This window comes from Lygodium microphyllum, chromosome 21, assembly GCF_053477565.2.
Source record: "Lygodium microphyllum isolate KBCC chromosome 21, Lygodium_microphyllum_v1.1.10, whole genome shotgun sequence".
In the NCBI taxonomy this organism is placed as follows: Eukaryota; Viridiplantae; Streptophyta; class Polypodiopsida; order Schizaeales; family Lygodiaceae; genus Lygodium; species Lygodium microphyllum.
This window is the reverse complement of record NC_141155.1, coordinates 50,936,998-50,963,313: the sequence shown is the minus strand read 5'-3', so window position 1 is coordinate 50,963,313 and position 26,316 is coordinate 50,936,998.

Genomic DNA, 26,316 nt, shown 5'->3' with positions numbered 1-26,316 from the left:
GCCAATCCGACATCTACAAGCTTTTGCCAATGCCTTAACTATCGGCGGATGTCCTCTTTCGCTCTTGCCATTCCCCTCTGGATTATAGGCAGTAGTAAGAGCCAACTTAATCCAGAGCCATGAGAAAAATTCTCTAGCTTTGTTTGCATCTAACTCTCCATGATCAGCTGTAATCTTGCCTATACATCCATACCTGCAAAATATTTCTTCCAACAAGAATTTACATACTGTAGTGGTGGTCTTTGTTTGCAAAGACCTCCCTTCAACATAGTTTGTAAGATCCTCTCTAGCCAAGACAAGATATCTCATCTGCCAAAGTCCCACCAGCAAAGTAACCAAGTCTACCACCCACTTATAATGCATACATAGTGGACAGATTGGATGCAACTCATCACGATGCCGCACTAAAGAGTAAAGCTGACAGTCCCTGCAAGTCTCCACAAAGTGGGAAACACCTTTATACATCCCTTTCCACCAGTATCTTTCTTTGATTTTCTCATAGGTAGCCCATACACCTCTATGACCAGGCCAAGAACTCTCATGAAACTCTCGCATAATCTGTATCTGCATCGCTACCTCACAAACTACTCTCAAGGGTAGGCCGCCTCTCTTCTTTGGATGCTTCCAAAGAAAACCATCTTTCAAGAAATACCCATAAGCCTTTCTTCTAATTTTCTTGAATACATCATCTGTCCAATCAGCTCTTCGAGTCAATGAACTTAGATACTGACCAATTTGCAGCCACTCGCCAACATAGAGTTCTTCAGTAAAGGCTTCAACAGTAGATACATAACAATCATGAACAAGGACAGAAGCTGCAAACTCTGTCTCATCATCTTCTGCAAGCATTGACTCCTCATCCTCATATCTCACTCTAGACAGCATGTCAGCCAACTGGATTATCTTTTCCTGCTATGTGTCGAAATTCTGGATTCAATGATTTGATGAAGGCAATCCACCGAAGCATCGCTATATCTGGAGTCAAACAACTAGTAATCATGCCAAGCAAAGGCAAACAATCTGTTTCCACAACAACTAAAGCACCAATAAAATACCCTTTATCACACTTCAGTGCAGTGACTACTCCCCACAATTCTCTTTTAATCTGCGAATATCTCCTCTATCGCTCATTAAGAACTTTAGCTCCAAAACGGATTGCATATTTTTTTCCATCAGCATCATCCTATCCCACTACCCATCCTATGCCAATGGGGCTAGTATCAACTATCAACATATCATGGACGTCCACACTGATAATCCGCCTTGCGAAGAGTAGGAGCTGATTGCAACAGCTTCTTGAGTTTACACATGGCTTTCGAATGCTTCTCATCCCAATGAAATTTCTGCCCCTTTCGAAGCAGCTGATAGAGAACATCTGCAATGTGAGCAAAATGAGGAATCCAAATCATGTAAAATACAGAAGCTCCCATAAATCTCCGCACCTTTTAAGTAGTCGAGCAATACTCTGCAATCCTACTTATGGCATCCACCTTTGCAGGTGAAGGCTTCCTGCCATAATAACCAACCATGTGCCCAACTATAATAACTTCATTAACACCAAAGATAGATTTCAGCCCTGAAAGAGTCAAATTCACCTCCTCTAATCATGTGAATATTTGCTCACAAGCAACCAAGTGTTCAGCCACAAACTGTCTACATCCTCGCAAATCAAGACTCTCATTCTTTTCTTCTTCTGCACAACCCTTAATAGGCACATCATCTAGGAAAGGCATGGTATACTGCGGAATATAGTCTCGTAGAACTCTATGCATATCATTCATCATATGAGCAACTGAGTTCGTGGCACCTTGAGGCAAGGTACACATCCTCACAAGACCAATAGGTGTCCACATAGTAGTAATATCCCTGCTTTCCAACGCAAGCTGAAACTGATCATAACCAGAATACAAGTCACCTAGGGAATAGATGGCTCGTCCTGCAAAAGCCTCAGCAAACTCATCCACAACTACACATGTTCCCACATTCCTGATTGTCATTCTATTCACGGGTTGCATATCCTGAATAAATCTCAAGGTACCATTCTTCTTTGGTACAGTAAACCACCTGTTAGAATAGGGTGCAGAAGAGGGTTCCAAAATCCCCATCTTAATATTCTCATTCAGCAACTCCATTAGCTTTGGCCAGTATGCTCTAGGCACAAGTATAGGACGTATATTCCATGGCACATGAGGGACAGTGAAGATGACCATAGGCACAACCAATTCGGGACTAATGCAGCCAATTTCATGAGGAAAGAAAGCAAATGCCTTACCATGACGTCCAAGCATCTCTCTAAAACATTCTTTTTCCACTGGAAGCAAGAAATCATCATTTCCAATCTTCAATTTTGCAAGAGTTTCAGCTGTAAATTTATGTCCAATATTTGCAGGATCTCTCAACATAGGCTGCTTCATAGCTTTTTCTATTTGCTCATCACTATCAGGAGGAAGCGGCCCTGCAACCGGCTTGACCTTCTTATCAACTGTTTTATACTTCGTGTCAACCTTGGCATCAGTCAAGCACTCTTTTCTTTGCTGCAATTTCTGCAATTTTTCAGCAACTCTCAATTCTGTTGGCTGAAAGATTTCAGCCCTTTGCTCTATGGACTGCATGGGTGCAGCCTGAAACTCTGTATGCTGAAATGTTTTAGCATTAAACTCTGTTGGCTGAATGGTTTCAGCCCTCTACAACTCTGAAAGCTGATCAAGATCAGCCATAGATTCGATTTGCTGAATTTTCTCAGCCTCTAACTCTGTTTTCAGCATAAAATCAGAAATTTCCTGATACATATCCAAGGTTTGCACAGGTATGATCATTGAACCCTTACATAAATCAATTTTCAGCATATTTCCCATCTTAGACAATGTATCTGTATAAGACATCGCTTCATACAGCCCATCTACATGCTCTTCTGCTTGCAAAATACCTACAGTCTTCAACTCTTTCTCCTTACGACCAATGTGCTGCCTGGCAGCTCTAGAAAAATCTGAAATTTTCTGATAACTCACTGAACTATGTGAAGAAAAACCAACAAAAATAGTGGAGAAAGACTGGCTGCTTGAAGGCAAGATCTCCTCTTTTCTCCGCTCCGTACCACTGGCGTGTCGCAAGATAGCTGTACCTAATGAAAATCCAACTCCTTCGCAGGTAGTGGTGCCTCACGCAAGGAGTCCCTATTTCTCAGATGATTTACTCCAACAGTCATAAAGTAAACAGCACGCATACCATCTTTACTGTGTATCCATGCATAGGCTGAGCCATCATCCATCACTTTCGTCTCCATTCTTGCTTTTGTAATGAAAGGCTATCCAAGAATAATCGGATAAGAGCAAGAATCCTGAACAAAGCAATGATAATCCTCCTCAACATTACCAATAGAAATTCTGATGCTCGAACAAGCAGCATACATATCACCAGAAGTATTATTGGCCGCTCTCATGTGCCAGCCATGCTCTGCATCCATAGGCCACTTGCCACTCTCATAAACACCTCGAGCAATAAGATTCATCTCGGAACCATGATCGACTAAAGTGACCAAAGGAATCTTTTTCTCTCCAATCCTTACCACCGTCTCAGTGGTTGCTCTAGCCCAATGACTGCGTGAAAAATGGCTACGAGGAATGAGGATAGGGATATCATCATCTTCATACTGCATAGGCTGAACTATTTTCTCCGACTGTGGATTGACAGAAGCATTCTCAACCATCACTGCATCATCATGCTCTTCCCCAAGAGCTCCATGCCATAATCCCTGTAAAGCAGGTCCTTCCATCGCATGTCGTTTCCTCCGCAAAAGATCTTGCATCTGATCCTGTATTTCTCTTCTAGCAATCCCAAGAGCTTCTCCAACAGTGAAAGTGACTTCACTATTCAAAATTCTTTCATGAAACATCTTACTCATATCAGTCTACATATCAAGGTCTGACAAGAGCTTGAATCCTGGCTCCTTTCTTGGTTGTCTCTTTTCTTTCATCTGATTGTCTCCCATAGGTTGTTCAGGACCTGATTGAGATGGAGAACTCGTCATAGGTGGAGCTGTAACAGGCGGTGAAACAAAGTCACCCCCTCTAGTCTTTTTGGAGGTGCTCAGACCCTCCTCATCTCTTCTTCTCTTTTCCTCAACCATGGCATCTAAACCCTGTGTTTTCGCCATATAAGCAAAAATAGAATACCTGTCAATAGGAGAATCCCATCTCGTTTCTCCTCGGATGCTAGAGCCCACACAAGTCATAGTGGATGCCTGAACTTTCCCTCTTCTCGCTATCTCCAAGGCAGAGGACCATAAGGCTGAGTCGTCATCTGATTTCTGCTCAAGTTGGACTCCATAAGCTAAAGCATCTCCTCTAACACTCACATAAGCTGATCGCGCAGCCATATCATCAACGAGCTTCTTCATGCCTCCCTTACCAAAGTTCGTGTCAAGAGGAGCACTAGTCTCTGTCAATCATATCTTCCCATCTTGTCCCCAAAACACTACGTTCTTCTTATGTGCTTCCTGAAAAGCATCACAATATCTGCAGTGTTGGTGCTCTGTACTATCGCACGAAATACATCGTCTCCCTTTTCTTTGGCCAGCTGGAAAGGCAGTCGCTGGAGAAGGTGCTACAGCAGGTACTGACATAAGTTGCTCTTTTAACTTCCCAACTTCAGCTTTGACTGCCTCTATTGTCAAATCTGCCAAGCCTTTAATAACATCATCTACTGATAAAGGCAATGGAGCGGTAGGAACTGGTGGATTTACAACAGAAGGAGTAGGCTTAGGCATAGAACTTGCAGCAGGGGTAGAAATAGAGATCTCCAAGGATTTTTCAGAACCAGATCCTGTATCACGATGCAATTGTACTCTCCTGCGCTGCTTCTTAACAAGAGCATTCACAGCATCAATGACATGTCTCCACTCGGTCTTTAAACCTGAATCGGTAGCTTGATCTTCCAAAAGATCATCCAACTTTTCCTGTAAATCAGCATCAGCAGCTTGTAAAAATAATTTCACTTTCTGCATCTCCAAAGCTTGCTGCTCAGTTCCATCCAACTGATCATAGCGGCTCTCAAACTCTCGTAGAAGGGCGGTAACTGAATGTCCCTTATTAGGCATAGAAACCCATGCTAAGAAATTCCTGCGGTTCATAAGACCTGTATCCTCCAAGAAATATTCATCTTTTAATGCATTCTTAAACTCTGTCCAACCAGCATGTGTCCCTTGAATTTCTGAAATTCGGACTTCAAGTGTGCGAACCACGATCCGCAAGAAGTAGTGGCTCCAAACATCTTGAGAAACCCCAGAAAACTTAATCTTTTCTTCATACAAATGCAGGTAAGTTGAAACTTGTTGGCCGTTGAACTACTTCATCTCCTGTTGGACAGCTTTCAAGGCATCCATGGCATCACTATCACGTTTCGCGTGAGCTTGCTGTTGCATATAGGTTGTAAATGATTGAAACATATGCTTCATGACATTGTCATTTGTCATCTCTTCTTGCGAGTCTCCAATCTTGCTAAAATTGACGCAGCACTTTCACGTCGGGTTCACCAGAAATGTCGTAGAGTTCGTGATAGAGTTGCAGAACACGAGGTTCAAGGTATAGCAAGGAAAGAGGCTAACAAGAAGATCTCAATAACTCAATATTTGATGCCAAAAATCACTATATTGCTTGTTAAGTACATTACAAATGAAGAGTCAAAATAAATGACAAAGCATGAAAATCTGTCCACTGCTTCACAATAAAGCATAAGAGCTTGTCTTTTAGGGTACAAAGTAATTCTTCCGAATTCAGGACTTAGTTGTATTATCCTCATTGCTGATCTATGATGTGGAAGCTCATAAAAACCGATTACTGTTTTTGCATAGCTCCCAAAACTCCTGAAATCTTTTCCCAGAATCATCAGGGCTTGAACCATGCCCATGGTCCATTAAAAAAAACACCTTCAATTTAGGCCCCAGCCATGAAGAGGGTTTATATCAATCTTTCCCTGGATAGGTCAAAGGAAAACTCAGACCCACATAATACAATCTGCAGGGAATAGTGGCTGGTCCTGACAATCTTTATTAAGGGCATGTAGAAGGATTCTGCTGTAAGAACCAAGTATCGAAAAGAAAACTCCAAGAATCTTTTCCCACTTGATACAATCTGCAGAGCATTACGGCTGGTCCCGGCCAAGGCTCGGAAAGAACACTACAAGAGTCATCTGTCATTTCCATGGTACGTGAAGAGAGACAAGGAGTCAACCTCTTGGCCTTGCTTCTTTGGCAATAACATCATGTAGCTTCCTTTTAGCGATTTTGCAGATCAAGTACCGCCTAAGTTCAGAGCGACACAGGTCTCACTTGACTTGCCCTTGTTATCTTCAAAAATTGTTTTTAAATGAAACAATCTTATCCATGTTCTTGAGACTGTCTTGGGGGAGTCGTAGTGCAGCTCCATCTCCGGCTTTGTTGGGTCTTGAAGGGAATTGTGATCTCGACATCAAGGGGGGGTGCAGTCGACAGAGGCGTGTCTGCTGTTTCGTTACTCCGTTCCCTCTATTCCCTGGCGGCAGATTCTGGAAGAGGGATAACTCCCCCAAAAGCGATGGCATCATTTTCCCCATTTGTCCTACGTCACTACTCTTTGTTTATTAAGCATTGTCTCATGCTGTTTGCCTGCCGTCTTCGTCTTTTTCCACGTGCTCCTCGGTCGTAGCAAGCTTCTACTTCTCCTTCATCTTCAACTCCGACCCAGTCTACCAGCTTCAGGGACATAAAGTTGCCTGGGGAGAAACATCGTATCTCAGAATCTCTCTCTGCGCCAGAGAGTTGGATGCAATCATGGGAAGAAAAGCCTCAGAGAGAGCTCTCCAGTAAAGGCGATGGCCTCGTCCACCGATCATTCAGATCCTCATTTCGATCATCTGCATCCTCAGTCCTCTCTGTCCACTGCGTTTTTCTCTTTGGCATTCTAGGAATGTCAATCTCTAAATCAGTGAGAGTAAAAAAAAGCCTGAAGTCCCTTTCTCCACGCATCATGTCTGGGCGTCCCCTGTTTTTGTCGATGACATCAACCATGACCACAAGCTTTTCATAGCTTGGTCCATAATTCCCATAGCAATGCCCCCAATCTCAACATAACATCTGAAAGGCTATATTGAGGATGCGAAGCTTTTGAACTTTCCCTCCAACTTACTGCCTCCTGGATCTCAATGTTGGAACAATTTTATGTTCCTTTGGGCAGTTTTTCGAAACAAAAAGCCTTCTCTCAAAACAATAGGCTCTTTAGGCTTTTCTCCTAGATCCATCCGGACGGGCACCTTTAAGTCGATAATCTGAAGATCCTCAGTGGGTGACATTACCATCACAATCCCAAATTTAAAGAAACTTTCTAAGAGTCTTCTTGTAGACATCCAAGAGTCCATTGAATTGACGTTCCCCTCCTTTCTTTGCAGTCTAGACTTCATTAGCAAGGTGAATTCTAGCATAATCAAGGGAATACACAAGAAGGAGGGAAGAAGCAATCTTTGAGACGACTGCGGAGATTCCTCCCATCAAAGGCAAAGGCATATGAACCCTTCTTCTCCATGGCATATAGTGATAATGTATCTTTTTCAAAAATGATTTGTCTCGCATATTACGTCGACCTTGTTCTCGTGTAACCTCTATCTTCATAGCTTAAATGTCGGCTTCTACAAATCTACGATATCCTACACTTTTCTTGGAGTTCATCATTGAAATTAACAGCTTGATAATGTCCTTTGGCATCAATTTTTCATATTTGTCTGACACACACATAACATGCACACAAACTGAAACACACACAAACACAAACACACAAGTGGAGTATGTACATTGGATGCTTGTACTGAGAAGGACGGAAAGATAATGCATCAATCACACACAATGAAACACGCGCGAAAAGATAACACAGATGCACAAAAAAAATGGAGGTGTTTACGGCTCGGATGTGCAGCAGCACGACATCCACCCCCTCTAAACCTGCGCATCCTCCGGATGAGCCAACTATCCAGGATCATCCAGGTCCACAAACAGGTCCAGTCCTTCATCAGTTTCTGGTAGACCTGTTTCTCCATCAGCTTCATCATCTATATTCTCTGCTTCTTCTGCTAGACCTTCTTCTCCCTGCTCTTCTTCTGCCAATGCTTCAAGTGCATACTCTTCATCTTCTCTTCTCTTGAAAATCTTGACTCATTTTCCAGCAATGGGCACCCTCAATATCGTCCCATCCAATTCAGCCAACTCATAGGTAGCATTGTCAAAAACTTGTTTCACCTCATATGGTCCAAACCATCCTTGAACCATTTTTCTCATGCTACTATGCTGATTCTCTAGACTATTGTCGTAGACTAGAACCCAATCTCCTTCTTTTATGGCTCTAGGCCTCAAGCGATGCCTCAAATCAAACCTGTCCTTGTTTCTAAGTCGGGCTGCCTTCAAACGATCAATTGCTAGTTGCACATCTTCTGCCCTTCTCTCTAGTTGACGAATCCAAAGAGCTAGAAGCTCCTCTCTTGATAAATTCTCATGCCATGGTAGAGCACTCCATGTGAGAGCACAGATTTCTGTAGGCATGACATGTTTTTCCCCATACATCAACTCTTCAGGCATATATCCAATAGCTATGCTATGTGTAGAGCGGTGTGCCCACAATGCAAAAGGTACTAATCTCGGCGCCAATCCGAACTCTACAAGCTTTTGCCAATGCCTTAACTATCGGCGGATGTCCTCTTTCGCTCTTGCCATTCCCCTCTGGATTATAGGCAGTAGTAAGAGCCAACTTAATCCCGAGCCGTGAGAAAAATTCTCTAGCTTCGTCTACATCTAGCTCTCCTCGATCAGCTGTAATCTTGCCTATACAACCATACCTGCAAAATATTTCTTCCAACAAGAATTTACATACTGTAGTGGTGGTCTTCGTCTGCAAAGATCTGCCTTCAACATAGTTTTGTAAGATCCTCTCTAGCCAAGACAAGATATCTCATCTGCCAAAGTCCCACCGGCAAAGTAACCAAGTCTACCACCCACTTATAATGCATACATAGTGGATAGGTCGGATGCAACTCATCACGATGCTGCACTAAAGAGTAAAGCTGACAGTCCTTGCAAGTCTCCACAAAGTGGGAAACATCTTTATACATCCCTTTCCACCAGTATCTTTCTTTGATTTTCTCATAGGTAGCCCACACACCTCTATGACCAGCCCAAGAACTCTCATGAAACTCTCGCATAATCTGTATCTGCATCGCTACCTCACAAACTACTCTCAAGGATAGGCCGCCTCTCTTCTTTGGATGCTTCCAAAGAAAACCATCTTTCAAGAAATACCCATAAGCCTTTCTTCTAATTTTCTTGAATACATCATCTGTCCAATCAGCTCTTCGAGTCAATGAACTTAGATACTGACCAATTTGCAGCCACTCGCCAACATAGAGTTCTTCAGTAAAGGCTTCAACAGTAGATACATAACAATCATGAACAAGGACAAAAGCTGCAAACTCTGTCTCATCATCTTCTCCAAGCATTGACTCCTCATCCTCATATCTCGCTCTAGACAGCATGTGTGTTGAAATTATGCTATGTGTCAAAATTCTGGATTCAATGATTTGATGTAGGCAATCCACCGAAGCATCGCTATATCTGGAGTCGAATAGCTAGTAATCATACCAAACAATGGCAAACAATCTGTTTCCACAACAACTGAAGCACTAATAAAATACCCTTTATCACACTTCAGTGCAGTGACTACTCCCCACAATTCTCTTTTAATCTGCGAATATCTCCTCTATCGCTCATTAAGAACTTTAGCTCCAAAACGGATTGCATATTTGTTTCCATCAGCATCATCCTATCCCACTACCCATCCTATGCCAATGGGGCTAGTATCAACTATCAACATATCATGGACGTCCACACTGATAATCCGCCTTGCGAAGAGTAGGAGCTGAGTGCAACAGCTTCTTGAGTTTACACATGGCTTTCGAATGCTTCTCATCCCAATGAAATTTCTGCCCCTTTCGAAGCAGCTGATAGAGAACATCTGCAATGTGAGCAAAATGAGGAATCCAAATCATGTAAAATACAGAAGCTCCCATAAATCTCCGCACCTTTTAAGTAGTCGAGCAATACTCTGCAATCCTACTTATGGCATCCACCTTTGCAGGTGAAGGCTTCCTGCCATAATAACCAACCATGTGCCCAACTATAATAACTTCATTAACACCAAAGATAGATTTCAGCCCTGAAAGAGTCAAATTCACCTCCTCTAATCATGTGAATATTTTCTCACAAGCAACCAAGTGTTCAGCCACAAACTGTCTACATCCTCGCAAATCAAGACTCTTATTCTTTTCTTCTTCGGCACAACCCTTAATAGGCACATCATCTAGGAAAGGCATGGTATACTGCGGAATATAGTCTCGTAGAACTCTATGCATAGCATTCATCATATGAGCAATTGAGTTGGTGGCACTTTGAGGCAAGGTACACATCCTCACAAGACCAATAGGTGTCCGCATAGTAGTAATATCCCTGCTTTCCAACGCAAGCTAGAACTGATCATAACCAGAATACAAGTCACCTAGGGAATAGATGGCTCGTCCTGCAAAAGCCTCAGCAAACTCATCCACAACTACACCTGTTCCCACATTCCTGATTGTCACTCTATTCACGGGTTGCATATCCTGAATAAATCTCAAGGTACCATTCTTCTTTGGTACAGTAAACCACCTGTTAGAATAGGGTGCAGAAGAGGGTTCCAAAATCCCCATCTTAATATTCTCATTCAGCAACTCCATTAGCTTTGGCCAATGTGCTCTAGGCACAAGTATAGGATGTATATTCCATGGCACATGAGGGACAGTGAAGATGACCATAGGCACAACCAATTCGGGACTAATGCAGCCAATTTCATGAGGAAAGAAAGCAAATGCCTTACCATGACATCCAAGCATCTCTCTAAAACATTCTTTTTCCACTGGAAGCAAGAAAACATCATTTCCAATCTTCAAATTTGCAAGAGTTTCAGCTGTAAATTTATGTCCAATATTTGCAGGATCTCTCAACATAGGCTGCTTCATAGCTTTTTCTATCTACTCATCACTATCAGGAGGAAGCGGCCCTGCAACCGGCTTAACCTTCTTATCAACTGTTTTATACTTCGTGTCAACCTTGGCATCAGTCAAGCACTCTTTTCTCTGCTGCAATTTCTGCAATTTTTCAGCAACTCTCAACTCTATTGGCTGAAAGATTTCATCCCTTTGCTCTATGGACTGCATGGGTGCAGCCTGAAACTCTGTATGCTGAAATTTTTTAGCATTAAACTCTGTTGGCTGAATGGTTTCAGCCCTCTGCAACTCTGAAAGCTGATCAAGATCAGCCATAGATTCGATTTGCTGAATTTTCTCAGCCTCTGACTCTGTTTTCAACATAAAATCAGAAATTTCCTGATACATATCCAAGGTTTGCAAAGGTATGATCATTGAACCCTTACATAAATCAATTTTCAGCATATTTCCCATCTCAGACAATGTATCTGCATAAGACATCCCTTCATACAGCCCATCTACATGCTCTTCTGCTTGCAAAATACCTACAGTCTTCAACTCTTTCTCCTTACGACCAATGTACTGCCTGGCAGCTCTAAACAAATCTGAAATTTTCTGATAACTCACTGAACTATGTGAAGAAAAACCAACAAAATTAGTGGAGAAAGACTGGCTGCCAGGAGGCGAGATCTCCTCTTTTCTCCGCTCCGTACCACTGGCGTCTCGCAAGACAGCGGTACCTAATGAAAATCCAACTCCTTCGCAGGTAGTGGTGCCTCACGCAAGGAGTCCCTGTTTCTCAGATGATTTACTCCAACAGTCATAAACTAAAAAGCTCGCATACCATCTTTACTGTGTATCCGTGCATAGACTCAGACATCATCCATCACTTTCATCTCCATTCTTGCTTCTGCAATGAAAGGATGTCCAAGAATAATCAGATAAGAGCAAGAATCATGAACAAAGCAATGATAATCCTCCTCAACATTACCAATAGAAATTCTGATGCTCGGACAAGCAGCATACATATCACCAGAAGTATTATTGGCCGCTCTCATGTGCCAGCCATGCTTTGCATCCATAGGCCACTTGCCACTCTCATAAACACCTCGAGCAATAAGATTCATCTCAGAACCATGATCGACTAAAGTGACCAAATGAATCTTTTTCTCTCCAATCCTTACCACCGTCTCAGTGGTTGCTCTAGCCCAATGACTGCGTGAAAAATGGCTACGAGGAATGAGGATAGGGGTATCATCGTCTTCATACTGCATAGGCTGAACTATTTTCTCCGACTGTGGATTGATAGAGGCATTCTCAACCATCACTGTATCATCATGCTCTTCCCCAAGAGCTCCATGCCATAATCCCTGTAAAGCAGGTCCTTCCATCGCATGTCGTTTCCTTGACAAAAGATCCTACATCTGATCCTGTATTTCTCTTCTAGCAATCCCAAGAGCTTCTCCAACAGTAAAAGTGACTTCACTATTCAAAATTCTTTCATGAAAAATCTTACTCATATCAGTCTGCATATCAAGGTCTAACAAGAGCTTGAATCCTGGCTCCTTTCTTGGTTGTCTCTTTTCTTTCATCTGATTGTCTCCCATAGGTTGTTCAGGACCTGATTGAGCTGGAGAACTCGTCATAGGTGGAGCTGTAACAGGCGGTGAAACAAAGTCACCCCCTCTAGTCTTTGTGGAGGTGCTGAGACCCTCCTCATCTCTTCTTCTCTTTTCCTCAACCATGGCATCTAAACACTATGTTTTCCATATAAGAAAAAATAGAATACCTGTCAACAAGAGAATCCCATCCCGTTTCTCCTCGGATGCTAGAGCCCACACAAGTCATAGTGGATGCCTGAACTTTCCCTCTTCTCGCTATCTCCAAGGCAGAGGACCATAAGGCTGAGTCTCCATCTGATTTCTGCTCAAGCTGGACTCCATAAGCTGAAGCATCTCCTCTAACACTCACATAAGCTGATCGCGCAGCCATATCATCAACGAGCTTCTTCATGCCTCCCTTACCAAAATTCGTGTCAAGAGGAGCACCAGACTCTGTCAGCCATATCTTCCCATCTTGTCCCCAAAACACTACGTTCTTCTTACGCGCTTCTTGAAAAGCATCACAATCTCTGCAGTGTTGGTGCTCTGTACTATCGCCCCAAATACATCGTCTCCCTTTTCTTTGGCCAGCTAGAAAAGCAGTTGCTGGAGCAGGTGCTACAGTAGGTACTGACATAAGTTGCTCTTTTAACTTCCCAACTTCAGCTTTGACTGCCTCCATCGTCAAATCTGCCAAGCCTTTAATAACATCATCTACTGATAAAGGCACTGGAGCGGCAAGAACTGGTGGCTTTACAACAGAAGGAGTAGGCTTAGGCATAGAACTTGCAGCAGGGGTAGAAATAGAGATCTCCAAGGATTTTTCAGAAGTAGATCCTGTATTACGATGCAATCGTACTCTCCTACGCTGCTTCTTAACAAGAGCATTCACAACATCAATGACATGTCTCCACTCGGTCTTTAAACCTGAATCGGTAGCTTGATCTTCCAAAAGATCATCCAACTTTTCATGTTAATCAGCATCAGCAGCTTGTAAAAATAATTTCACTTTCTGCATCTCCAAAGCTTGCTGCTCAGTTCCATCCAACTGTTCATAGCGGCTCTCAAACTCTCGCAGAAGGGCAGTAACTGAAAGTCCCTTATTAGGCATAGAAACCCACGCTAAGAAATTCTTGCGGTTCATAAGACCTGCATCCTCCAAGAAATATTCATCTTTTAATGCCTTCTTAAACTCTGTCCAACCAGCATGTGTCCCTTGAATTTCTAAAATTCGGACTTCAAGTGCGCGAACCACGATCCGCAAGAAGTAGTGGCTCCAAACATCTTGAGAAACCCCAAAAAACTTAATCTTTTCTTCATACAAATGCAGGTCAGTTGAAACTTGTTGGCCGTTGAACTGCTTTGTGGGAGCTTTCACTCAACCGCCAAGACCCACGGACCACTTATTGTTTCAAGCGTTCCAAGTCGAGCACTAATGGCTACCTCTCACATAGCCGACGCGCCATCCATATCTACGGGTGTAGTGATCTTACCTCCGTGCCGTTCGAGTTACCTCCTCTCCCGCGCACTCCGGTAGCTCCACGATCCAAGTGCAAGATTCAAGCAACCTCAATCCTCCCGCTCCAAGCTCCAAGCTCCATTGCCGCGAGCAAGACAAGAGAAGAGAAAAGAAGAGAAGAAGAGAGGAGAAGATGGAGAGCTTCTCCTCCTCGGTCCCTCACCCTCACACACTCACTCCCTCACACTCTCACCCTCCCTCTCTCAAGCACAAGCTCAAGCAAGCAAGAACAATAAGAAGAAGAAGAAGAGGAGAGCTCCTTTTGGCCACACACAAGAATGAGCTTCTCATTCACTTTTCAACTTTATATACAAAACCCTAAATCCCTTTTGGGCGATCATCCCCTTTTTCCCTTTTTACATGGCTGGCCATAGCCTAGGCCCTTTTTCCCATTATCCTTCTATCTTCCTAGCTTCCTATCCACCGCCCGTCTACATTTACAAATTGCACGGGTGAGACCCCGGCACTCTTTTACAAGATTTCAGGGTGCGCCTTTTTATTTTAAAATGCGCCTTTCCCCTTTTGCCTTTGCCTTGGACTTTTAAGGTTGCCCTTGCGCTTTTGGCCTTTTCTCCTTTTCTTTCTTTAGTCGGGCTACATTTTTTCCACCTTTGCCCTGCGCCTTTTCCACTTCCTTTTGCTTTCTTCGTGTTGGGGTTAACATTACCCCCCTCCTAGACGAGTTCCAGTCCCATGGCACTCACCGTCGTAGGTAGCAGGCTGTAGCATGCACCGAAGACGTGGTTGACAAGGACGCCTGTGGTTTCCATGGAGGAGTGTTGGTGGTTGTGTGGCAGTGTCAAGATTGTGGGAGAGAAGGAAGGAGTCTCACTTGTAGCTTTCTTACTTGCACAATGGGGGAAGACACACAAGGGTGGAGGCTGAAAATAGTTTTTCTCTTCTTAGTTGTGTAAGCCAAAAGAACTAACATACAAAGAAATAGAAGAACCCTATATATGGGTCTCAAACCAAACTCAACTAACTAAGGTGGCATACTAACTGAGCCACGAACTAGAGTAGATAAGGATAGCTATCATGTAGCTATTATTCATGGGCGGTGTACCAACCGCATCTGCAACTGACAAGTCGGTGACATAAATACATAACGGTCACCCTGGCGTATCACGAGTGGAGCTCGATATCTCAATACTCCCCCTCGAGCTCAATCCCATTTCCTGCACACCAAGCAGGTCTCTGAACTTGCGTAGCTTCTCTGCGCCTAATGCCTTTGTAAATATGTCAGCTACCTGATCCTCTGTGCTGACATAAACTAGATCAATAAGACCTAGTAAAACCCTCTCCCGCACATAGTGATAATGCACCTCAATGTGCTTTGTTCTAGCATGATAGACTGGGTTCTTTGCCAAGTGTATACTACTCATGTTGTCACAATAAATGACAACTGGCCCATCTGTAGACTGATGCATATCATAAAGTAGCTTATGCAACCAAGCTACCTCACATGCAGCCATTGCTGCACCCCTGTACTCAGCCTCTGTGCTAGACAAGGCAACTGTAGGCTGTTTCTTGCTGCTCCAAGTGACTGCAGCACTCCCAAAAGAGAACACATATCCACTGGTAGATCGTCTATCAGAAATACTACCAGTCCAATCAGCATCAGTGTATCCATGCAACTGTATCTGAACCCCAGTCTCATAAAATAGTCCATACTGCAATGTGGACTTCACATACCTGAGTATGCGTTTAGCTGCATCCAAATGCGGTTTCCTTGGAGCCTGCATAAACTGACTTACCAATCCAACAGCGTAACTCAAATCTGGCCTGGTAATAGTCATATAAATCAAACTTCCTACTATGCGTCTGTACATAGTAGGGTCTTCCAAAATCTAACCTGCATTTGTGCTCAGCTTCACATTCTGCTCCAATGGAACTGAAATAGGCTTACAGCCTGTCATCCCATATTTGGACAGCATGTCCAACCCATACTGCCTCTGCAAGAGCTGTATCCCACTTGGTGATCTAATCACCTCAATGCCCAAGAAATAACGCAGCTCTCGCAAATCCTTCATCTCAAACTTCTGCTTCAATAGCATTTTCACATGAAGGATATCTTCATCACTGTCACCTGTCATAATCAAATCATCAACATAAATGACAAGTAGCATAATACCTTTCTTTATTTTTCTCACATAAAGTGAGAAATCTGCCTTGGAAATCTGAAAGCCAATAGTGACAAGATACTGTCCTATCTTGTCAGACCATGCTCTAGGTGCTTGCTTCAAGCCATACAAGGCTTTCTTCAACCTGCAAACAAACTCAGGATGAACAGCATGCACATAACCTGGTGGCTGCTCCATATATACCTCTTCTTGCAAATCACCATGCAAGAAGGCATTCTTTACATCCATCTGATGTAAAGACCATCCCTTTGATGCAGCCATAGCAATGACTGCTCTTACAGTTGCCATCCTTGCAACCGGACTGAATGTTTCTTCATAGTCAATGCCATATGTTTGTGCATACCCCTTGACTACTAATCTTGCCTTGTATTTGTTCACAAAACCATCTGCATTGTGCTTCACCTTATAAACCCACTTACAGCCAATTGCATTCTTACCTTTAGGCAAAGGTACCAATTCCCATGTAGCATTTGCTTCCAAGGCATCCATTTCTTCATCCATGGCTTTCTCCCATTTTTCTTTTCCCATGGCTTGCTCAAAAGAAGTGGGTTCTGGTTCCTGTATCACCTTGACCATATATGCATAGTGATTGGCTGTAAATCCATCATATTTCAGCCTATCCACAGGATACCTAACTCTGGTAGACCTGCGCAAAGTCGGTTCACTCCCAGGTGCTCTCAAAACATCCCTGGTCTTCCTTACTCCAGGTGTAACAATAGAAGGAATACCCAACTCATCATCAATGCTCTGTTCTGAGCCACTGGATTCACCATCCACATAAGAGTGACCTGCATTCACATCAAACATGGGCTGATCAACCTTCTCTTTTCCTTTTCGTGATACCTGCATACCACTATCTGCATTACTTTGAGAAGATTCTCCTGATCTCAATCTGCCTGTCCATGGCAAAGAATGTGAACCACTGCTAGAGGACACTCCAGGTCCACTAATATTTTATGACCGCTGCTGTGAATTCTGTGCAGCATTACCATTTTGTGCATCTACATCATTAATCACATTTACTGGTTTATACCAGCTACTCATCTCATCAAAAACAACATCTCTGCTCACTGTAAACTTACGAGTAGAAGGGTTATAGCATCTATACCCTTTTTGCTGCAGAGAGTAACCAATAAAGATGCACTTCTCAGCTTTTGGATCCAACTTGGATCTCAACTCATCTGGCACATGTACATAGGCAATGCAACCAAAAATTTTCAAATGAGAAATATCTGGTTTCCTACCAGTATACCTCTCCTCTAGAGTCATTCCATGTATTGCTGCAGTGGGAGTCCTGTTCATTATGTAGACTGCTGTAGCAACTGCTTCAGCCCAATAAAAATCTGGCAGGTCTTTTTCATTGAGCATGGCACGAGACACCTCTCCAATATGTCTGTTTTTTCTTTCTGCAATTCCATTTTGCTGTGGGGTATGACTGCATGAATATTGCTGCTTTATGCCATGCTCCTGCAAGAACCTTGCAAACTCATTTGAGAGGTACTCTCCCCCTCCATCTGACCTTAGGCATTTTATTGCAGACCTGTTTCTTTTTCAACCATAGCTTTAAGAGTTTTGAAATGCCCAAACACTTCACTTTTCTTCTTCATAAAATACACCCAAAATTTTCTGCTATAGTCATCAATAAAAGTGACAAAATTATGAAAGCCTCCAAGAGACGTAGCTTTAGTAGTCCACACATCAGAGTGGATTAATTCCAATGGCTTCTTACTCTCTTGAACATGTCTAGGAAATGGTTTCCTTGCCTGTTTTCCAAACTGACAGGCTTCACATACCTTATGCATTTCTGCAACCTTGAATTTGGGCAATCCTGCAACAATATTTTGGGCCTGCATTGATTTAAGTCGCTGTACATTAACATGACCAATGTGTTTATGCCAGATATCAATATCTGCAACTACACCGATGCCATGTGCAAACATTGCTGCACTCAATTCAGACATGTCTGCATCCAATGTAAACATTCTGCCCTTTTTCTTTCCTTTTGCTATCAAGCGACCTTTATTTTTCATATCCTCAACAAAGCATCCATGAGGATTAAATCTGACCTGCAAGCCCTGTTCAACCATTTGACCAACAGAAACCAGATTCTTGGTGATATTCGGGACATGAAATACATCGGACAGGTATTTCTTTTTCCCATCCTGCATAGACAAAGGAAATTTTCCAATCTGCACAATCGGATGTGCAGTATCATCACCAGTCTCCACAAATCCTGGTTTTTCCATTTTTCTTACATCCTCCAGCCATTCTGCATGACCTGTCATGTGGTTTGATGCACCTGAGTCAACATACCACACATCGTTGCTTTCTTCTGCACTTGTCACAGAATTGTTCATGTGCTGCACCATAAACAAATGCTCATTTCTGTTATCACCCTGTCTACTAGAAGATGCATAATTTCCTTGTTGCAGTTTTCCATTCATGATGTCATTTTGCTTTTTATAGCAGTCTTTAGCCATATGACCCATTTTACCACAATAGTAGCATTCAACATTACTGTTTGCATTTTGGCCTCTTTGCCATCCACCACGACCTCTTTGTCCCCCCCTGCCTCTAGAGTTACCACGTCCTCCTCCATAGGACTGGTTTTCTTGAGTTTGCTGCATATTCTGATTTCTACCACGGCCTCCAAATCGGCCTCCTCTACCTCTGCCTCTACCTCTTCCAGCATTTGAGTAGAAGACAGCTTCTTTTGAAGTTCCTCCTGAAGAAGATGCACCACCATTTCTCTGCTCCTCAGAAATTAGAAGAGCAATCAACTCCTCAAAATCAGGAAATCTTTCACGGACGGAAATGGATGTTCGGAACTGTGCATAATCCTTTCCTAGACCATTCAAGGTCACGGAAACTAAATCATCATCTTCCACTGGCGACCCAATGGAAGCAAGTGCATTTGCAATCTTCTTCACCTTCATGTGGTAGTCGTTGATGCTCATACTTTCTCTTTGCACATTATGCAACTCTTGCTTGAGCTGCATTTTCCTGGCTTGCGTATTTGTGCTATACATTTTTGACAAAGTATCCCATGCCTCCTTTGGTGTACTTGCATCTTGAATATGCACAATCATAGAGTCTGAAATGCTGATAGACAGCCAGTACATAACTTTCGTGGCTCTCTCATGCCATGCTTTAAATGCCTGCATTTGCTGTTGATTGGGAACATCAGGAAGAACTGGTTCTTCTTCATTTCCTGCAATAAATTCCCAATATCCTTTTCCCATAAGGAAATTCATCATTCTAAACTTCCATGCTTGGAAGTTGTTCTTGTCAAGCTTTTCAGTGACAATCTGTGAGAGAGAATCAGATGCCATTACAGAACACTGCAAAAAATTATGTCAGTGCAAACAACACGGCTTCAGCCTCACAAAGGCAAATCTGCAAAACTGACGAAAGTGGTATTTGACCACACAGTCACTTCCTAGTGACGATTTTGCATCAACAGGCAACATGGATGATTCTGTAACTCCCAATGTCTCTGTGCACAAGCATACGATGCAATTTCTACAGAAACTTTTCACCGACCTGTAGAACAGTGGCTGCACAGCATAAAACTGGGCCTTTTCCTGAGTGCGTGCAGAAAACTTCCGCCTCTAAAACAGGCCTCGAAATGGCCTCAAATCAAAAAAACAAGGTCGCCATATGCTAAAGCCCTCACCCGCAGCATATACTGCCCTCTTGCTTCACCGCGAAAGGCGTCTCAACCTGAGACAATGCACTCCTGCACTTTCTGGCTGTGCTACCTGCAGAGATCTGCTCCCAAAACAGAAAATGAAAGCAACACTGCTCCTCTTACCAGAACACCACGAGCTTGGCTTGCTTTCTTGAGCTCCTTACCACAAGCAAGGCTCTGATACCATGTCAAGATTGTGGGAGAGAAGGAAGGAGTCTCACTTGTAGCTTTCTTGCTTGCACAATGGGGGAAGACACACAAGGGTGGAGGCTGAAAACAGTTTTTCTCTTCTTAGTTGTGTAAGCCAAAAGAACTCACATACAAAGAAATAGAAGAACCCTATAAATGGGTCTCAAACCAAACTCAACTAACTAAGGTGGCATACTAACTGAGCCACGAACTAGAGTAGATAAGGATAGCTATCATGTAGCTATTATTCATGGGCGGTGTACCAACCGCATCTGCAACTGACAAGTCGGTGACATAAATACACAACGGTCACCCTGGCATATCACGAGTGGAGCTCGATATCTCAATAGGCAGAAGGTCCTGGGGGCCTGTTGGTGGCCAAGGTGGCTGGTGGAAGGTTGTTGGAGTTGGTGGTAGGGCTATGCTATGTTGGGGATTGCATTGATGGCCAGTACGAGTGTTGGTTTGTCGGGTATTCTGCACATGACGATTCCTTGCAGGCTTCTCGGATGGTAAGGGACAATCATTCAAAGTTGAGTGTTGATAAGGAGCGATTGGAATTTCGTTGGAGGCTTCAATACCTACAAGTTGAAAACCTCTCGTGTGATCTCTCCCTAAGGGGTAGTGCTAGTCTTCTTATCGTGCACAAGACATATTTGATTAGTTTGGGAGACAGGTCAAACACTAAGCAAGCCTAGAGTATTGTCCTGCACATGAGGACCCAAACTGTGGATATACTTCGGTGCAGATATCATGTGAGTGCTCGTGCATACTTAGATATTACATAGTTAGAAGACCGTGGGCTAGCTTCTCATAACAATGCGTGGATGAAGCAAAGTTGTCCATGTGGAGAAGGAGTACACGTGAAGGTATATGAGACATCCTTTGCATTGTGACTGCACGATGTAGCATAATTGATTACAAGGATACCGCACTTTCAGTAGGCTGGAAACTATTGGACTTGCTTGATGAGTACGGTGTACTTTTCATGGCTAATCGTGCGGTGCTTATCACCACTGATTGCAATGGTACTAAGGCAGAGTGCAAAAGAAAATTGTGCAAGTGGGTCAGGGTGACAGGTACCCTAGGCGAGCCAAGCTCCCCAGGTATGTCCTGCCCTTGATGTGCCGTGAACAATTGTAGGTGAGTGTAAGGGGCTAGGGGACTAGGGACGAAGCCGCGGTAACGACTACCGTGAGCCAACTATAGAGCCTGATCCAGAAAGGGGGCGTGACCTAGGAATGTTTTGTGGGCCATGCAATGTGGGCGATTGGCAAGGGTTCTTTCGGCAGCGTTGTTGTATTGCTGCGCATTCGAGGTGTGAAAACCACCCAAAAGTCGTGTGTGTGATTTGATACTTTGTACATATTTAGTTGTTATGTTTGCTCTTTTATTCTATGCTGAAGACGAAGAAGAATAAGGAGTTTTGGTAGACTGGTAACTCGAGATGCAATCTCAAGGGCTACACTTATTTCAAGATATGTCGATTATGGGCTTCATGAGGATGTTTCTAACATCTACAACTGGATGTTCTATGTGTGAAATGGCAGTAGTATGGGGACAAAACCAATTGATCATGATGAGTCTGGAGAGCTTATCAAAGTGTATCTTAGCAAGATGTGCGAATGTCTTCCGAATCTGAATGGAGAGAGTGTTGTGGAGTGTGATTAAGTTTCTTCCATGCTCACAGTGACCTTTATGATAGGAGGGAACATTTTGATCTTATGCTTGAGTAGTATATCTTGAAAGTTGGAGAGGGTAATGAAATGTAATGTGTTAGTGGGTTTATGGGTCTGGATGTTTCTTCAAGGCCTCTATGGATTCTTGGAGATGTTTTCATGGGCCTTTTTGGGAGGTTTTGAAATGCTTTTATGCAATGCAGTTGGAGGAATTCTCTCTAGATAATTGCACATTCTCTTGCATCTTGAAAAGTGGCAGCCAACTAAGAGCAAAAGACCAGGGCAAAGAAATGCACGTAGAAGTTGTCTCCTGTACCAGCAGAAGTAGAACAAGCATGCTGAGATTTCCAGAATTGTGTCTAACTTTCTGCAAATGTTGATCTGTGAAGATATGTTTACTACGACAAAGACTTGATACCTATGTTGAGAATGCTCAGATGTTTGGGTCGTATGATATTTTTGGTTATAAACAGTCTGTGGGATTACACGTATGTGGTAATGAACTTTCTTTGTGGCAATTGTCGTTGGCACAGTCTGTTTTTTTTTACATACCAGTTCAGGAAGCTTTTCGAGGGCTGCTTGATTAGGAGGAAGGCGAATTTAGGAGGCGACTGCTATTTTGGGGGGGGGGAACTTCAACGAGCTTGGAAGGAAGAGAAGGAAAATGCTGTAGCGAAGTGGAAGAGGAGGAACGTGAGGCAACGCAGAAAAACGCGAAGAAGAAGAGACGCGTGGAATCACGGCTTTAGCTGGCTGGTGTTGCGCTTTCGGGAGAGACACAAACAGAAGACAAAACGAAGAAGAAGAAGACGAAGAAGAGAAAGAAAGAGGGGGAGGCGCCATGCCTATGGTTATCACGTAGATTGCTTAAGCTTCGGCGTCCGTTCTGATCGATGGCTCACATGACTTCTTTTTTCTCTGTTCCCGGTCTCAATCTCCCTGCACGATGATCGGCCATGCAGAAATTGTTAGAAGACGGGATCATTATTTCAATCGCCAGCCGTCTCCTCCTCAGCAGCAGCAACAGCATCACCCTGAGCCTCTTTACCATAGTCAATATCATTTTTTTTCCAAGACGATCATCATCAATCGGAGCAGCAGGTTCTACTAAAGCAGGGTTTAATCTGGTCGCACGGCAGGGAAGGTCTTACTGATCAGCAAGGACAATAGGATGGGGCTGTTGCACTAGCGTCGACATCGTTATCTTCTTCTTGTCTAGTGCAACTGGAGATCGTGGTTTGCAGCTCGTACTGAACAACGTCAAAGCGACACTCTTGGCGGATATATAGTCGTGTGTATTGAAGAGTCTTAATCGAAAGATGTTGTGAAGTTTTTGGCCGCCTCACATCATCAACTAGAAGCGTCGGCGCTGCTTGTTGCTGGGATAGAGTAGAAGGAAGAACTTTGGAGAGCTCATAATGAAGATAAAGGCTGAAGAAGGAGGACCGAAAATAGGAAAGCTAACGCTAAAGCAAAAGAGCCAAAAGATGACAAAAACTTCAAAGGTTGATGGCTGAAAAGAATGTGTTACAGAGATTTCACTTCTTTCCATGATTGCAACAAAGACAAGCTTCAGAACGTGTTTCAACAAGCATCAATTTTGTCACCTATTTAGTCCACTACCATCATCGAATACATTCACGTCTCTTCATCTTTTCCTAACCCGCTTCTCCCTAAAGACCCTTACGCATGTGTAAGTACATGTTTCTTGACAAATTTTGTAGAAGGGAAACCTTATTTTGAAGGGAACTTGCTTGGCTCTAGGACATTATGGTTGGTTCATATGCTACATCACTACAACAAAAAGGGTTTCTAGACGCGTTTGTGGACTTCAGTTTTTGAACAACCAATTTAGAAATTGAATTTGTTTCCTTTATGAAATTGAAACTGTTGATGTTGATTAAGGATGTAAATGTCACGCTTGATTGATTTTCTATCCTAAAATTTAACAAGAACTTCTGAAGTTGCGACATTGCTTTCTTAAACCCTTCGACATCTTTGGTGAACCCGACGTGAAAGCGTCGCAAAAATTTCAGGATGGGAGATACTTCAGCCTCTATTTCAGCTTCTTTTACAACTTCAACTGCGTCTACTTCAGCTCCATCAATGACTGCTGCGTCAAGTACTTCATCAGAGGATCTAAATCAAATTTTGCAGAATATGTCCATGTATATGCAGCTCCAAAATCAGGAAACACAATTGTATATGCAGCAGCAACAACAATTGCATCAACAGCAGTTGTCTCAGCAAAGGCAACTCTATTCGGAGCAGGAGAATGCAAACAGCGCGACTAAGGCTATTGAAGTAGTTGAGAGTGAGAAGAAGCTATTTGACGGCCGTAATGTTTCAGCATATTTGAAGACATATGAGATCAAGATGGGGTTTTTTGGAGTTCCTGCTGGACTTATGAGTAAGTACTTCCTTCATCTTGTCACACCTGCTTTGAGGACAAAAGTGACTGATCTTTTTATTCAAAATACACATTGGCAAGATTTTAAGAAGGCCTTGAAAGAAGAATACTTCCTTGAGGACTTTGGTATGGCTACTCGGCGGTCATTCCGAGAGTGGGTCTACATGCCAAACAAAGGTCTCGCTGCTTCGGAGTTGATTCGAGAATTCGAAGAGAGGTATAGTCAGCTTGATGCCATTGAACAAAGAGCATTGGATGTTGAAAAAGTTGAGCTTTTCTTGCAAGCTGCAGATCCTGCTCTTCAAGAAGAATTGGGTGAGCTTCTTGAAGATCGCACGAAGCCTATGGGTCTTAAAACTGATTGGCAGGATGCTCAGGATGCAGTCTCGACTTTGACCAAGAGGAAGATATGGAAGACTCGCCTACAGAATGGTTCCATGACACCTACACCATCATCAGCTCCTATGCCTACTTCTATCCCTGTTATTTCTTCTCCTCCTCAGCCAGTTTCTTGGCCTATGCCAGTGCCTACTGTTGCCACTCCACCTATTCCTCCTGTTCCACGACCGATGCCTACACCTTCTGCTCCAAAACCATCCACTCCATCGGTACCTACTTCTCTTGATGACATAATCAAAGGCATCACATATTTGACACTGGAGTCAGTCAAAGCGGAGTTGGTAGGAAAGTTGAAGGAGCAGTTTGCTTCAACTGTGCCTACTACTTCTTCTAGTGCTCCTACTGCACCTAGGAGTGCTCTTAGTGCACCTAGGAGAGATCGGAGATGTATTTGGTGTGATAGTACAGACCATTAGCATTGCAGGGATTGTGATTCTTTCCACGATGCAAGGAGGCAGAATTTGGTATATTGGGGGCAAGATGGTAAGATTTGGCTGACTGAGATAGGAGCTCCAATTGCTACCAACTTTGGTAACGGTGGAATGAAGAAGTTAGTGGAGGACATGGCTGCGCGCACTTCTTATGTGACAGCTACAGGTGATGCTTCTGCATATGGAGTACAAATTGAGAAGGGATCAGAGACTCAGTCCGCGCTATGGACTTATGCTATGGAGACTACAAACAAGGGGAAAATTCAGCAAACTGTTTTGACTAGTGCAGGCTCTAGCATCAAATCAGAGACAGGTTGGGACTCGCCTGTTGACAGGTATTCTATTTATGCTTATTTGGCTAAATCTCATGGTGCAGATGTACTTGTTGAGGAGAAGCGTAAGAGGGATGAACAAAATCCAAGTGCAGCTAAGAAGACTAGAGGGGGTGAGTTTGTTACTCCACCTACTACAGGACCGTCTTCAAGACCAGGGCCAGATCGACAGATGGAGGATGCTCAAAAGAGAGAAAAGAGGCAAGAGCCTAGAGAGAGAAAGCAGCCAGGATTTAGATTGATGTCCGATATTGAGACATCTACATACATGAAGAAAATCTTTAATGATAAGATACTTGGCAGTGAGGTGACTTTCACTATTTCTGAGATTTTGGGCATCTCAAAAAGAGAGTTTCAGGATCAGTTTCAGGAGGTCTTGAAGAGGAAAAGACATGCATTGTCTACCAGTGATACACAGGGAGTTTTGATTGGAGAGTTGGATGAGAATGATGATGAGGTTATGGTTGATAATGCTTCTGTTTTGCCGCAGGTAGAGAAGAGGGTTCAGCCTATGCATTATGCTGAAATTGATGAGCCTGTCATGATACTGCGTAGTCACTTTTTGCGGAGCCATTGGGCTAGGGCAACTACAGAGACGATGGTAAAGATTGGAGAGAAACAGGTGCCTTATGTTGCATTGGTTGATCATGGTTCAGAGATTGATCTCATAGTTCGTGGAGTTTATGAGAGTAACAGATGGCCTATGGATGTAGAGCATGGGTGGCGTATGAGAGCCGCCAATAACACTGCAGGTGATTTATATGCTGCTTGTCCTAGTGTCAGGGTTTCTATTGGTGATGTAGAGGAGGATTTTCATTTCTTTGTGCAGGATTCATGCTCTTATCCCATAATTCTTGGTCAGCCATTCATTACAGAGATGCGCATGGAAACAA